Genomic DNA, 15173 nt, shown 5'->3' with positions numbered 1-15173 from the left:
GCCCTTGTGTCATAAGAGCAGCAATAGATAGACAAGATACAAATGAATGGGCATTGCTGTGTTCCAATAAAACTTTTTTTGTGGACACTGATGTTTAGAGTTGTGTTATTTTCACATGTCGAGAAATAGTCCCCTCCTCAATTAAAATATGTAAAAACCATTCTTTGCTTGTGGGTCTTAAAAAACAGGCAGTGGGGTCAGATTTGACCTATAGGCCATAGTGACTGACAGTCTCTGCTGTGTGGGTTTCCTGCCATGACCTCTAACTCTGCCTGTTCTAATAATCCTTAAACTTCTTTCACCACCTAGTATTTTGTGCTACCTTTAAAATTTTAATTTGCTTTATCTAGTTAAATTAAAAAAATACTTTTTATTTGCTTGTATTGTTGAAACTTGTTGACATTAAGTTGTAATTTTTCCTGCTTCTCATCAGACTCTATGAGGCATAGAAAGATGCTTTATGAATAAGGTAGTTGTTGGGATCCCCCCCACTCCATCCCCCACTAGCCCCCCGGTTAATTGAGCATAAGTTCTTCTCAAGAAGTTTGCCAGTGGAGAAGATGTCCCTGTGAAGTACTTGCCATCCCAGGTCATGCCACTTTGAAGCCCTGTGTTTATTTCTGTGTTCTTTTTGAGTGTATATACATCTCCCCTACATAGAAACTGAATGAGGAAAGAAAGCGAATTAGTTCATATGTCACCATTATAAACTGGTCCAAATCATCAATATCTCCACAGACGGTATCACCTCACAGTTGTGTGATGTGTTTTGGGAGTCTTATTTGTCGGTTGGTTGTAAAAGCAAGCCAGCAAGCAGCCTTCCAGAGACTTCTCTGTCCTGCACAGAACCTGGAGAAACTGGATTAACACCGCAGCATGGGGAGAGACCACAGAGGGGCGGGGTTCTATTGTTTGTTTTTTTTAAAAAAAATTTTTTTTAACGTTTATTTATTTTTGAGACAGAGAGAGACAGAGCATGAACGGGGGAGGGTCAGAGAGAGGGAGACACAGAATTTGAAACAGGCTCCAGGCTCTGAGCTGTCAGCACAGAGCCCGACGCGGGGCTAGAACTCACGGACTGCGAGATCATGACCTGAGCCGAAGTCGGCCACTCAACCGACTGAGCCACCCAGGCGCCCCTATTGTTTGAATCTCCAAGCCGGATACCGAAATCAGCCTGATGGACTGTGATGAACAGAGTCCCAATCACAGTGGAACAAGATTTATATTTACTTAGAGTCTAATTGGACTGAGATTTCCTGCAGTTATGTTAAAATCCTCCGCCCTTTTGCTTAGTGAGCAAGCGTTTGAACTCCTAAGCTCTGGAGGTTTAGCTTTTGCTGGCTCAATTAATTGTTAAATGTTCCCTTTATTATAATTATACATCGATGCCTTGCTTTGTAGTAGCTGAGGAAATTGCTGAAAGAGTTGTTTAATCTGTTACACTCTATCAGTTTTGTAAAAAGCTCTTTTTAAAAGGAAACAATTTTGATCTGAAGTGGCATGGTGATATTTGAGTTGGAGAGCATCATTGAAATTGAAATGCTGGAATTTGGCTCCACTTGTGACAGGGATTGGCTTGTAGTTGACGTTGACCCATGTGTTTGTCATCTTTCCAGATGCTGCCTTCTATTTATTCTGACGGCTTCACCAGCTGAGAAAACCAGACTTTCCAAGATTAAAAACATTGTCTGTGAATTTAAAGATGGAGCAGGGTTTTATGTTTGTTGACTTACTTTAAAATGGATGTGTACAAGAATGTCTTCCTTTTGTAAAGCATTTAAGTACTATAGAATAGATACTTGTGTACATGAGTTTTCCTTTGAAGATATCTGAATACCATGAAAACTACCAAACGTAAAAATACGCTTTTCTACTCCTTTATATGTTTGTGTTGGTATAAATTTGGTAATACATTTTTAATACGCTGAAATAGACGGGAGCAGTTAAATAAGTTACCTGGTTCTTTTAGGTTAACGCTTAAAGTGCCTGGAAATGGGGCCCCTGAGTAGCTCAGTTGGTTGAGTGTCCAACACTAGATTTCAGCTTAGATCATGATCCCCCAGGGTCATGGGATCGAGCCCAGTGTTGGGCTCTGCATGGAGGATGGAGCCTGATGAAGATTCTCTCTCTCTCCCTCTGTACCTCTCCTGCTTGTGCATGCTCATGCACTCTCTCTCCTTCTCTTTCTTTCTGTCTCTCTGTTAAAAATAAATAAAATGCCTGGAAATGGATAAACTTCTCAAGTTACATTACCAAGTCTATTATATTCACACATAATGACCCTTTATCATTATGAATACCTTAAGTATCCAGTACCTTTACATCTTTTTCATTATTTCACCCTTAAATATGTGCTCAAACTAATCAGGCAGCATACTATATGCTATATATGAAAGAAAGTCTACATTTGTTCACTCATTTGACCCCTGAATTCATTTTCTCACTTCTGTTTCTAAATTTCCTGATACAGTTGCCTTTAGAAGGAACACCTCTTCAATGTTGTCCAGTTTTGATGCTTAGTGAAATGTGTAAACCGAACTGTAAAATACAGAGATAGAGTTGTTTTATATTCCCTCTAAAGGCTGTAGGCGTTGTTCTGGTTTTCTTTGTGTGCTGGGCAGATGTTGCTGCTTGACAGATGGTGTGTTAGTGGCTTACCTTAACCTGATCAATAGAGATTGATACAGTAAAACGAAACGTTGGGGGAGTTGGTTATATAGCTTTAAGTTCCTTTTAAAGAAGGGGGAATGGAGTGAGTTTATAATACTTATTTTTAATCTTATTTTAGTACGTTACTTTTCATTATTCTCAGCTTTTACATTAACATTTTAATTTGTGCTCCGTTAGTAAGGCTGTGGGTAACTGTAGGCTCTGAGGCAGGCTGTTGTTATTATCAGGTGGTAGTTTTCCTGCTTGGTCTGTCATCCTCCTGTGCTGGTATTGTAAAACACAGGCACTGTGCACACAGTTACCAAATTGATTGAGGGCTGTTAAACCATACTTTCGATAATTACAGTTTTTTTTTTCTCTTTAGTAGAGGGAAGGGAAATGTCAAACATCTCACCTGGTATGTTGTGTTTTTATATTGTCAGGAACAGTAAAAGCTAAAAAGTAGTGTTTTAATGACCGCGAATCCATAGTGCAAAAATATAACTAAAGTTCTGGGGTTTGTGTTTGAGAATTAACGCCAGCAGCAGCATTCAGACTTGGGAGAGATCATGCTTCTTCCTTACAAGGGGTTTTATACCCCACATTTCAGGCTGAATGATGGATACCTGGGTTCCAGTTTGCTCTGTGTGCTGGCTAGAAGACCTTTGGAGGGAGAAAACCCCTGGCCTGTCTTTCAGGCTTATCAACTAGAATGCTTTTAAAGTTTGCACCTATCCAAAAAGTAGATATTTGGCATCCTGGACTTGGAGTGCTTTTGGCGCTCAGATCCCAGTTGGCGGAGGCTACCTGTTGGTAGAGACCCGCAGTTTTGTTATCTTTTACTTCTGTCCTCTCGCAGCTGCTAGGATATTCAGTGCTGTGGCCTCCGGTAGAGCCATGTATGGATTTCCAACTCCCCTTTCACTATTGTTTCTGTAACTCACCTTCTGTGCTGATTAGAGGTGGTCCCATTTTGTGTTCTCTCCTCTGGATTCACCTGTACCTTTTTGCCTTTGCCCTGTGAATGCACTTATAAAACTTGGCTAAAACCACGAACCTATTGTTATTTTGTTGTGTGTCCACTTTCCATAGTAAACAACGTGTGGGATTAGGCTGTTCACTGTTTTGTAATAATGCTTTTGAAATTAACATGTCCTGAATTTATTGTCATGCCAGTAATTATAAATTTGAATCATTACTACTGCATATTATACCATTAATGCTGGAGTTCTCAACCTGGAAGGGTCCATGGTCACCTCAGGGGAATGTGAATATAATTCAGGAGACTGTGAACTTGGGTGGGTAAAAATTGTATCTTTATTTTCAGTAATTCATTACGTTTCAGATGACATTTAGCATTCAATTATGCTTCAATTATGAAGATAGGCAATAAGCCATAGTAATGTTGGCAGTAATTGTGACACCAATATAAATCACAGATATTCCTATATCACATAACGTAGAGAAAAATACCTGAAAATGATGTCACTACTTCAAAATTATGAATGTTATTAAGGGAATAAAATTTAGTTAATTTTATTATTTAATGAGTCAATAAAGAGGTACATGTATTACAAATATTTTTTTCTCATGCCATGATAAGTATTTCAGTGCATGTTTTTTTTGTGTGTGTGTGAATGTAAAACAAAAAAACCTGTTTTTGATAAGTTGTATATAGATTGCTAAAGGCATCTGTGGCATGAAAAACATTAGGTGGACCCACATTAGTGGATCGATATCATAACAACTATAACAACTAGTTGTATATTGTTGGATTTTAGGTTCTTTCCAAATATTTTCCATTATAAACAGTAGTGGTGAAAATTTATATATTCATTTCTGCTCACTCTCCCTAGGAATAGAATTGCTGAGTTAAAGGGTATGTCTGGATGTCCGGAGATTTTTAATGTACTGCTATTACAACTTTTTTGAATTAGCCCTCATGGACAATGGGACTTTGGCCTCTGCAAGTGGACTGAATTTGTGGTTTTGAAATAGAAAAAGCGTTCTCTAGTTAGAGCAGAAGACTTTACATCATCTTTGGATAGTAAATCTTCACTTCAGAGAATGGATCAGACACATTTGTGCGCTCTGTTTTTTATCTGCACTTAATGGCCTGGAAAGAGGAGCTAAAGCTGTGACAGACATTAGAGAGAATGTCGTCTTTCTAGTATGGAGTAAAATATGGATTATGTTCTGAGACCTTAGTGGAATATGAATTCTGGTCAGCATTAACTTTTACAAATGATAAAACGTTCCAGAAAATTTGGTTGTCAGTGGTGCCTGTGTTTTTGTTGGCGGAACAGCCACGTGTTGTCTCTGAAGTCCTAAAATCAGACCCACGAGGAAGTGGAGAAGAAAGGGAAAGCCCGAGTGGTGCCAGTGGACACTATCAACCTGCCCCCTACACACGATGCCGTTCAACTTGCAGGAGAAGCTACCTTCCCTTATTCCTACTTGTGAAACCCTGGGTTAGAGTCACAGCTTAGAAACTTGACTTAGCTGTGACGTCTCTTCAGGGAGGCAGTTGTAGACTTTGTTCTGCTTTATTGTATCTGCCTCTGGGGATTAATTCTTAATCCTACTGGAAAGTAATAGTGTATGCTATCTAATCAGGCTATTTTAGTCATCCTGAATTGAGCACTGCATTCTATGTTTTTATACACTTGTTAGGGTTATCTGCTCCTTCCTAGCTTTTCCTATTAAAAAAAAATTAGAATGGTTTTCCCAAATCATTGTTTTGGATGTCACTTTGTTCATGAATGTCATTGAAATATTTTGCCCTGTTTTAAAATGAAGGTATTTGTATACATTGGCCAGAAAGGCCGAACCGTGAATAGTAAGTTCTTGGCCTGGCTCTTAAGCTACAGTCAAAGGTTTTGTCATTTTATTGTGTGTGGCCTCCATTCCCGGTGTCATTTGTGATCCATTTCATGCTCCACCTCCAGCCAGTACATTTGCCTTCAGGCTGACAGGAAGGATAAGGAGAGCAGGACCTCCTCCTTCAGTAATCAGTTTCCAGAAGTTGAAATACAGCAGTTCTGTTTATATCCCATGACCAGAGTTCAGTCATTTTATAAAACCAGCTCTAATGGAGGCGGGCCACGGGCCGTGCGAGGCGTCTGTTTGTAAGCAAGAACGCTATGATCCCCTAGCAGTCTCCACACAGACACTAAAACACAAGTGCAATTAAAATTATTGCCTACATATAGTTATGTTTTTATTTCCACGTCCAGCTCTGATATTAGATGGTGAGCTTGTCAAGGGAAGGACAGTATTTTTATTCATCTCAGTATCTCTAGCACTTAGCTGGTTTGTAGCTGGTGCCCAGTAAGTCTGTGTGTGAACATTTTACAAGTTTATGATTATGTTTCTTGTAGCATGTACGTATCTTCATTTTTTAGCTTTAATATAATATTGACAGGATTTGCCTTTACTACTTCAAATAGAGAAGTCTCATTTCCCCCCCAAAGTTCTGATTCATTTCCTCTCAGCAGATGTTCAAAACATGATTTTTACGAGGTACAGATTACAGGGAGGAAAAGTCTCATTAAGTGTTATATTGGCCCAAAGCGGCTCCACGCAGGTTTTGAAGCATGTTGGGCGCAGTTTCATGTAGAAAGCGGCCAGAGCTTCTTACACCAGAAAGTAAACTGAATCTCTCGTCATTCTTGGGAATCAAGGCGCGTTGAGATCCTTTAAATACTGCTACCTTGCATAGATCTTTGCTAATTTTGATTCTAAAAGTGACAGGTAGATGGCGATTAGCAGAGCAGGTTACCAGACAGGATCCCCTTCTCCCCACTCCCACCATTTTGGCCTGAGAATGATGTAGCAGATTACCAGACAAGATCCCACCTTCCCCCCATTCTAGGCTGAGAACGATATATATGTTATAAAGCAAAATTGCCACACGTAGAATGCCAAGGAGGTAGGTAATTGGAAATCGTTGTGTAGGTGGAATTTTTTCTGCAAATACCTGTTGAGTACTTACAAAATGACATAATTCACAGTGGGCTGAAGATCTTTAATGGAAATCTGAGGTCTCCATATTTTTTCAGTCATGTGAAAGTGAGTAGAGGTTTTAAATTATTTCTGAAATTTCTTTGGTCTTTGACTTTAATTTTAAAATAAACACCTGGCCAAAAACAATAGTAACAACAACAAAAACCCAAATTAAAACAATAATGATTTAAGGGGAGAGGGAAGAGGCACGGATAGAATGAGAGAGTCAGGGAATAGGGTTCATTTGTTCTTAGAAGTTTATATAAATTAAAGCTGAGAATAAATTTGAGGCCTGGAGTAGTTTTGGAATAAGCTGGTAGAATTTAATGAAGTATGTTAGATGTCAGCAATAGTATTAGTGACATATCGATCAGTCGATAACATAATACAATCTTCTGTATCTATAACTTTGTGCAAGGCGTTTTGTGGAGGTGAGGCGGGGCAAGATACAAAAGTAGACAGGATTCTAGTTCTTGATCTTTCATCTTATAGGGAGAAATTATTCAAGTAGGGTTGCGCGTTAGTAGCTGGCAGGCAGTGAGTGGGCAAATACTAACTGAATAGGACAGACTATAGGTTGGCGATACTGCGGAAAACACGAAGGACCATGAAGACCTTGATTTGGGTCTTGGAATTGGGGCAGAATTCCAATAGGACCAGGTAGAAGCAGAGCATCTCTAATAGGGGCAACAGCTTGAGGGAGTTCATGGAACAGGGCATAATGTGCTTATAGGCGATTCAGGGACCAGTTAAGTAGATGTAAATGTCCACTGAAAAAGAATGAAAAGAGTAGCTTGTGGTTTTCTTTTCCTTCTCATACTTTTGTGTGAATTGCAGTTTGTCAGTCAGTGAATGACTCTGGTGGTTATAATTTTGGGGTAGCAAATTCTGGATGCTTGCCTTATTATTGTTTGGCTCTTGATCTGATAAGTTTCTTTCAAGGCACTTTTTTGCATGCCTTTTTCTCCGTTAAGTGTTTCTCACACAGTTGTGTGGATGTTTAGGTGACAGACTGATCACTCAAGAAGAGAATCACTCATGGGATTGTGTGGCCTGGTAAATGAAACCCAGGTAAATTTCTGTGAAACAGAGTTATCAGTCTCAGAAGCAATTCAGTAGAATATTAATATGTGTCGTGTACCTTGTTGGTAGATCTAAATCCATATGGTAAGTTTAACCTACTTTTAATAAATTTCAGTTAATGTCTGCATTATGATTTATTTGAAATATATAAGAAAATTGTTTAATAGTAAAAAAGTAGGAAATTTTAATCTTCAGTGTTGCTAGCTAAAAAAAACCCCACAATAGAGCATCTCTCTGTCAGACTGAGAACTAAACTTTTATTTTCCCAGCCATTAGTTGTATTTAAGTCCTGACTCTTTCTGAGAAGTTGGTAATAAATACTTGAATGGGAAGAAATATTTTATGAACATATACATTAGTCTTACAAGGAAGGCTTATAAGATGTGGAGCCTATAATGCACACACACAAATAATTGGTGTGGGAAATTCTGTAGCTTGATGCTTGAACTGTGAAACAGTTGCTTTTACAAAATTGAGAGCTGCAGACTACAATTAACTGTCATTAATTTCCTTGAATAGAAATATGTTCCATTTACTGTACAATCAGGAGCCAGGCTTGAATGAGTTTAAATAGATGAAATCTAAATTATACTGACGGTCCATTAAACACTAGCAGAAAAACCGTAAAGAAAATGGATTCACTATGATACCAGTTTATAATAAAATCATTTGCCAAATAAGAATTATGGTCCAGGCATTGTGAATTCTCCTGTGTATTTCCAGTGAGCACTGCAAATTGGTTGAGCCATTTATTGTGAAGCACAGGCTCCCAGCGCATTGTTTTCTGAGTAGGAGCCAGCAGTGTTGCTTGAAATCTGCTCTGCAGGACATGACACCAGATCAGACTAGCGATTTGTTTGTTGTCAGCCATGTGGGGCGAGAGGAGCCTTCACTCCAGCCCACCACTGCTTGTTTCTTCCTGTGATTACTGGGTAGAGTGTTCCTACAAGTGTTTGAACTCTTATCTGCGTTGGTTTCCTAAATGTACATATTTCAGCCATGTTCCAGTTTGTAATCTTTGCCGTGGGGACCTGTTGTTATTTTCATTAGCGATCAGTCATCCTCTCCTAAATAGCAAATTTATAGCAGAATTCAGTTGTTTGATAGGATCCACTGATTTGAGGGTGGGGTTGTCACCCACCTTCTCAGGCACTAAAAAGGTAGGTACAGTGTGGCAGCAGGAGTGAGAGTGGGCTTGAAATCCGCCTCCTCCATGTCTCTGGCGCCCTCACTAACACACTTTGCTTCCATGGGGCAGGTGCCACTGCTGATTTTTAAAGGTAGATCCTCCTCTCCCCGCTAGATTCTGTGTGTTCTCTTACAGCACAAAAGCTCTGCACAAACAGTCGTTAGAAACTGTAAGAGAGATCCACATCACTTAACCGGAGTTTGGATGTTAAGCTGCCTAGGTCTTTTTCACAATTGGGATTCAGTGTGGATCACAAGGAGGGCTTTTTAAGGAACGTTTGCAGAAGGAAATGGTGATAAGAGTGCTTCAGACGCTCTTTGCTTGAGTAAGAGTGTTACCCTAGGGCCAGTCCTCAGAGCTTCAGTGTAACTGGTAAGATTGCTGCTGCGGGCGGCATGATCTTGCTTTCTCTTGTTTTATGGAGTTTTCAAGCCCATGTAGCGTATGATGGATTTGGGGGGGGGGGGGCGTGGTGGGCGGGGTCTTGCTGCAGCAGTTATTCCAAAACCTCAGCATCACTTCTTCAAGTTAGAAAGATGATTGTTTTGGATCAGTCTTTAAGCTTTGGATGTTCTAGACGATTTTCTGACGTCTGGAGGAGGAAATGAAAAGTGGGAAATTGGAACAGAGTCTCTTTTAGTTATGACCCGCTCCCCCCACCTCCCGGCTGTTTTTTCTCATCATCTAATTTCCTATTAGCAGTGAGGATAATGACAGATGGATATCTGCTAGAAGTATATGGTCTTCTGATTTTGGATAAAAGCCGGTGTTAGCTTTGTAGTGCTAGTTGGGAACCTGTAGACATTGGAATACATGGAATTTAATTTTCATGAAGTTTAAAAAGGAAGGGACCAAGGATGTGTTACTTGAGATCTTTTTTCCACTGAGTTTAGAATCTTTACGATGTTGCAGGTCAATTTTGGTGACTGTTTTCAGGGTCTGAACATAGGATAAAGGTAAACACTTGAGAGGATTTCACTTACTGAGGTTCTGTTTTCCCAGTTTTTGTTTTCTTTTCTCTTTTTAGTTCTCCACTGTTCCCAGACAATGTGTCCCTTACACACTGAAGAATCTGGTAGAAAACTAAAAAGACATTCTTGCAGTTATTTCTTAAAGAAATATTTATTAGAAAATAGCATCCTTTATGTTCATACTGATGGAGAACAACATTCTTTTTTTAATAATTTTTTAAAATCTTTCTTTTGAGAGACAGAGACAGAGACAAAGTGTGTGAGCGGGGGAGGGGCACAGGGAGAGGGAGACACAGAATCCGAAGCAGCCTCCAGGTCCGAGCTGCCAGCACAGAACCCAACGTGGGGCCCAAACTCACGAAACGCGAGACCATGACCTGAGCCGAAGTCGGACGCTCAGCCGACTGAGCCACCCAGGTGCCCTGAGCAGAACAACATTCTTATGAGGATCTCATAGAACTTCTTTTCTGTTTTTGTTCAGGTCATTTGTTCCTTGTGTCATTTTTGAGTATTTATTCTGGAATGTAGCATATTGTTAGATACAGAGTGGGGCATGGTGATGGATTTGACTGTCGTACGGATGGAGAGGCTGCTGAAGCGGTGAGAGGGGCTCCTCCATCGGAGGCCACGCTCTGTGGATTGGGATTTCAGTGTTGTTTCTCGCATGTGCGTAGAGCTGCATTACCCTTTTGTATGTTGGGCATTTGGGAACACCCGTATTAGCTAGTGAGATACTTGTAGACTTTTGATTTTGTCACGATAGACCAGTCGGCTGTTACCTCACTGAATGGTTCAGTGTCTGGGTAGAGGAATCCTGTGTAAGAGAAATGGAACATGGAAGAACAGAGCAGTCCTGAGAGTGTACCTCCTTGTCCACCACTGTGTCACCCAGCTGGGTCTCTGGGAAATTTATTTGTGAGATAGTCTGTTAATGCATGCCGCCCCCCCCTTTTTTTAAACAGGTAGAAGATTTTCTATTGGAAATTATATTGGAGTTCCTTGCGAAGGAACGAGAAGGTATTTCAAAGATTAAGAAGCAGAAACACATTAACAGGAGGGAAATTCTTTAAAGGACAGAGCACCGTGGCCAAGCACTGCCTGTGCATTGTGACCCCAGCTTTAATGCTGGGCTCACAGCGCTGCTTGCCCAATCAGTTGGTGAAGAAGAGTGTCCACTGTGCTCTGGGAGGAGGCTGTCAGGAAGGACGCTGACAGGTTCTTTGTGTTTCGGGATGACAAACTGCCTGATGCTTCAGGCTGTGGTTTTTACCCTTGAGAGGACCATGCTCTTGCTCTATTTACATAAACCTGCTGATTTGCTGAGGGTTGTTGAAAGCAGAGAGGGCTTTCTTTGCCTTGAGAATCTGCCTTCATGTTTTGGCTGACTTCCTTCCCCAGCTTAGCAAATGCTCTGTTGTTTGCAGATGGCACAATAGATTCTTGGACACAGAGCTTTGTTGAGGTTGTGAGAAATAGCCAAAAACGCCCCTGCTCAGTATCATTGCATAGATCATGGATGCAGGATTGAGGTCACTCAATTGTGTGATCCATTCCCTGGCAGAGGCTTGGTGTTAAGAGAGCAAGCCTCAACCTAGACCCGTGGTTTTATTTCACACACCCCTGGTAGAGAAAAAAAAATTAGTTACCATGTATTGTTCGGAATAATTGATACCGATGGTAATGGCCTCACTCATTTTTCTGGCCTATTTCAGGCTTGCTGATTTTAAGATTAAAAAAATATATATTTGCCCTGCAGCACCCGTTTGCTCAATCTGGTAAACACGCATTTTCGTATGGATAATTTTGAAAATGTGCATTATGCACTTAATGGATTGCATCAGCTTTGCTCAGGTTTTTCAGAACTGCTAGCTTTGTGATAAAAAAAAAAAAAAAAGAACAGTTTCTTTCTTTCTTCATTTTTCTTTTCTCCTTTTCTCTTTACTTTCTTTCCTTCCTTCTAAGAAAAAAGGTGTCTGCAAGTACATGTGTTGGCCATGGGAGATTTTCAGGTTGAGGCTCATTGACCCAACTGACAGAAACCAATTTTATCACTTCAGACAATCTATGCACTTATAAACTGCATGAAGATTCTTGGCAAATCATTTTGGCTTTAAAAGATTACTGGGCATACATTCCAACTGAGATTGTAACATTGCTCTTATGTTCTCATCTTTCCCTTGCCAAATAAACCACTTTATTTTTTGTGCTCACTAAAAACATCTATATAAAGTTATTTTCTTAAATAGTTGCTTAATTAATGAGACAAGAGAAATATTTTTTCATTATGAGTATTTGGCCTCATTTAACCTTGTTTTGAAAATCATTAAGGTAACACTAAGTAGTTTATTTTTCCCTGTGAGACTTGAATTCCAAATTGTTCCTTAGGATGTGTTCTCTTTTAGTTGGACCATCCTAATTTTTATGAGAGGGTGATAAAGAAAAATTTGACTCTACGATAATTTCTCATGCTTTTACTTTTATAATGAATTTAAAAAGTCAGATTAAAACAGTGCATTTTTTTTTCCATTTTCTGTGGCAAGTTAGACATGGTAAAAAAGTTTATATTACCCTTGATCTTAGTGATTCTGTGTTTTACGATTACTTAAATAAAAGACTTTAAAAATTTTGTTATTTAATTATGAAGTGAGCTTATCTTTTTCATGTATAAGTTTCCAAATACTGATAGAGATCACTGGATACAGTGACCTGTTTTATAGATGATTAGTCCTGTGCATTGGAATCTCCTATATGGATTTAGATGAATTTGGGTTGACATGGTAGCTTTTTAAACAGAAAGAGGTGACTTTTTATCTATTAATAAGGTATTAATAAGTAGATGTAGTAATTCCATGTGTCAGGTTTAAGGATCTTTCTCACTCGGCCTTGTTCCTAATGGCGGCATTCCTTGGGCCAAGGGGTGTGAGTCGGCCTCCAGGACTGCCAAAAGCTTGTTAAGGGCAGGGTTATCAGGGGCCATCCTCGACATCCCAGTTTATTCCTTTCCTCCCTTCTCTAAGAGAGTTACATCCAGGTATATTTACAGATAATCCTTTTCCTGAATGTAACTTTGCAGTGAGAAATGAAAGATTATAGATTCTCTTTCCTTTTCCGGAAAGCTTTTTTTATATACAAGTTAATAGCTACTTTAAGTCTCAGAGTTAGAGGGTTTATAGTTACAGTGATTCTGTTGATTATGAAAAGTATACAAAAAGCTTTTTTTAAGAAGGGAGGTGTTGCCATTTCTTTACAGAGGAGCCTCATGAGAATTGACTGCCCGGGGAACGAACTCATTTTAAAGTAGGTGCTGGGGACATGAAGGAGTGAAGAGAATTTGGCATGGACAGAGTAATGGAGTTTTGGATACTATAGCCCAGTGGAGGTTGAGATGTAGTGTAGGACCAAAGCATCGTATGCAGCATGTGTTTTTGTCCAATGAACTTTAAGAAAGTGGAAGTCGTTAGTTAGGAGGTAACCCATTAGTTCTGAAGTCAGTGAATATAGTTAGGTGTGACAGTGTTAAGAGATACAGAAGACAAGGCTTTTCCGTAGGAGGTGGGTGAAAGGAAGAGAGGGCCTGTAGACTAATTTGTGTTCAGGTTGAGTGAGACAGATACATAATAGGTACCTAGAGACTTGAAATACTGGTACTTGGTACAACAGGAATTGGACACAGAAATTAAGATCCTTGGGTTGTTCCAAAATTGTTCAAGTGCAGTGTTTTTAATCTAGGAAACGTTTTTACTTGAATACCAAATTAGGGGTAGTGAGACAAACATCTGCCGAAGTGGGAAGAGTTCTCTTGTTTCTTAAGATGATTGGCATGTTAAATGGACGTTGCCTGAATATTGAGCAGAGTTATCTAGCATCCTGGACCCTGGAATAACAGAGAAAGTTCAGTCAACAGATTATTCCTGAGCTACTGTTGTACTTGAATAGAGGGATTGAATCTTTGTTGTTGAGTCTACATCCGAATAAAGAAATCAGTTTGGGACATTCTGGATGCCTAGATGATTGGCATTCAGATTTCATTTTCTGGATTGACTGGGCTACAAAAATCCTGATGTCTTTCAGGAAGTTTCTTCTTTTTTTTGGAAGGAAGTGTCATTGGTGAGGGCTTTCTTCATGATCCACCTCTTACTGGGTCAGCTAGTGCTTGTGGTGGTACTGAACTGTCCACTGGATGGATGACTCTAGATTTCTCCTTTTCTTGTTCTTGACTCCACGTGTGTGAAATAAGGCAGTAGAGGAATCTGCTTGTATTCTCAAGCATCTCAGTTATTTTAAGATACACTCATTGGGAAGGATCATGAGGAAGGATAAAACAAGTGGCATTTTGAATGTGGGTATCATGGTCGTTATCCCTAGAAAATTTGATGGACTGCCGATGCCTTTACTTCTTAGTAAATAATACATAGAGATTCCTATTCTAAGCTTTATGATGATCTTGGGTTGTCATGTGGAGAATTAGTTAAAGTCCCTTTATAGCTACTGCTTCCCTTAAAATCATTGCTTCCTTAAAAAAAAATGTGTCTTAACCTGCCATTTTAAAGACTTTAAACCAGCCCTTTAGAGGCCAGCTATCGAGAGCATCAGAAATAATTGCCCAACCATTGCCGTGTCAAATATAATTTAAGAAAGCACACTCTTATTCCCTTGAGAAAAGTGTGGTTTGGTTTACTACATGCCATCTGATTTGCGGCCTTCTTTGTCTTTATAATTAGAAACCAAAATGTGTTTAGGTTACAATTTAATAGTAGTAAGTTACCCACAACAGGTTACATTTCTTCTTTCTGTTTTCTTGGTTTAGGCGAAAAGGTCATTGTAATGGCATGTTGAAGCTAGTCTTCTTCACATGTTTCATTTATTTCCTCACAAATTATTTACTAAAAGTAAAGTAGCCCCTGGCAAAGCCACTCCTCTTTCTGAAGACATGGGAGCATCTATCTGAGTAAGACATTCACAATTTTGTCTTGTGTAGCTGTGAGCAAGTAATTCCCCTGATTGAAGTGTTTCTGTCAAAATATGGTTGATCCCACGAGATTTCCTTCTCCCTCTTCTTCAGGTACCCCGGAAGCAATAATTGAGGCTTTATCACGTTCTTTTAAATGATCAGAAAAGTGGTCAATAAGGACCTCAAGTCAAGGGCTGTTTTCCTCCAGCTTACAGTTATTTGTAATTTACAATTCATCTTTGAAAATTTTTTTCCTATAAAAGAGATGTGCTTTGTCATTTGTTTATGTATGCGGTGGCTTTATGGGCCCTGTCTTTGTTCC

The 15173-nt window shown here is 39.5% G+C and overlaps 1 protein-coding gene across 4 annotated transcripts in view; it reads left to right on the top strand.

The window, feature by feature from the left end:
* RERE (arginine-glutamic acid dipeptide repeats) overlaps positions 1-15173 on the top strand; it is a 426631-nt gene that overhangs the window by 180901 nt on the left and 230557 nt on the right. The window lies entirely within an intron of this gene.

Source organism: Herpailurus yagouaroundi, unplaced genomic scaffold, assembly GCF_014898765.1.
Source record: "Herpailurus yagouaroundi ecotype Mexico unplaced genomic scaffold, PumYag 77, whole genome shotgun sequence".
Classification (NCBI taxonomy): domain Eukaryota; kingdom Metazoa; phylum Chordata; class Mammalia; order Carnivora; family Felidae; genus Herpailurus; species Herpailurus yagouaroundi.
The sequence above is the reverse complement of the archived record's forward strand: the minus strand, read 5'-3'. Positions and strand labels throughout refer to the sequence as shown.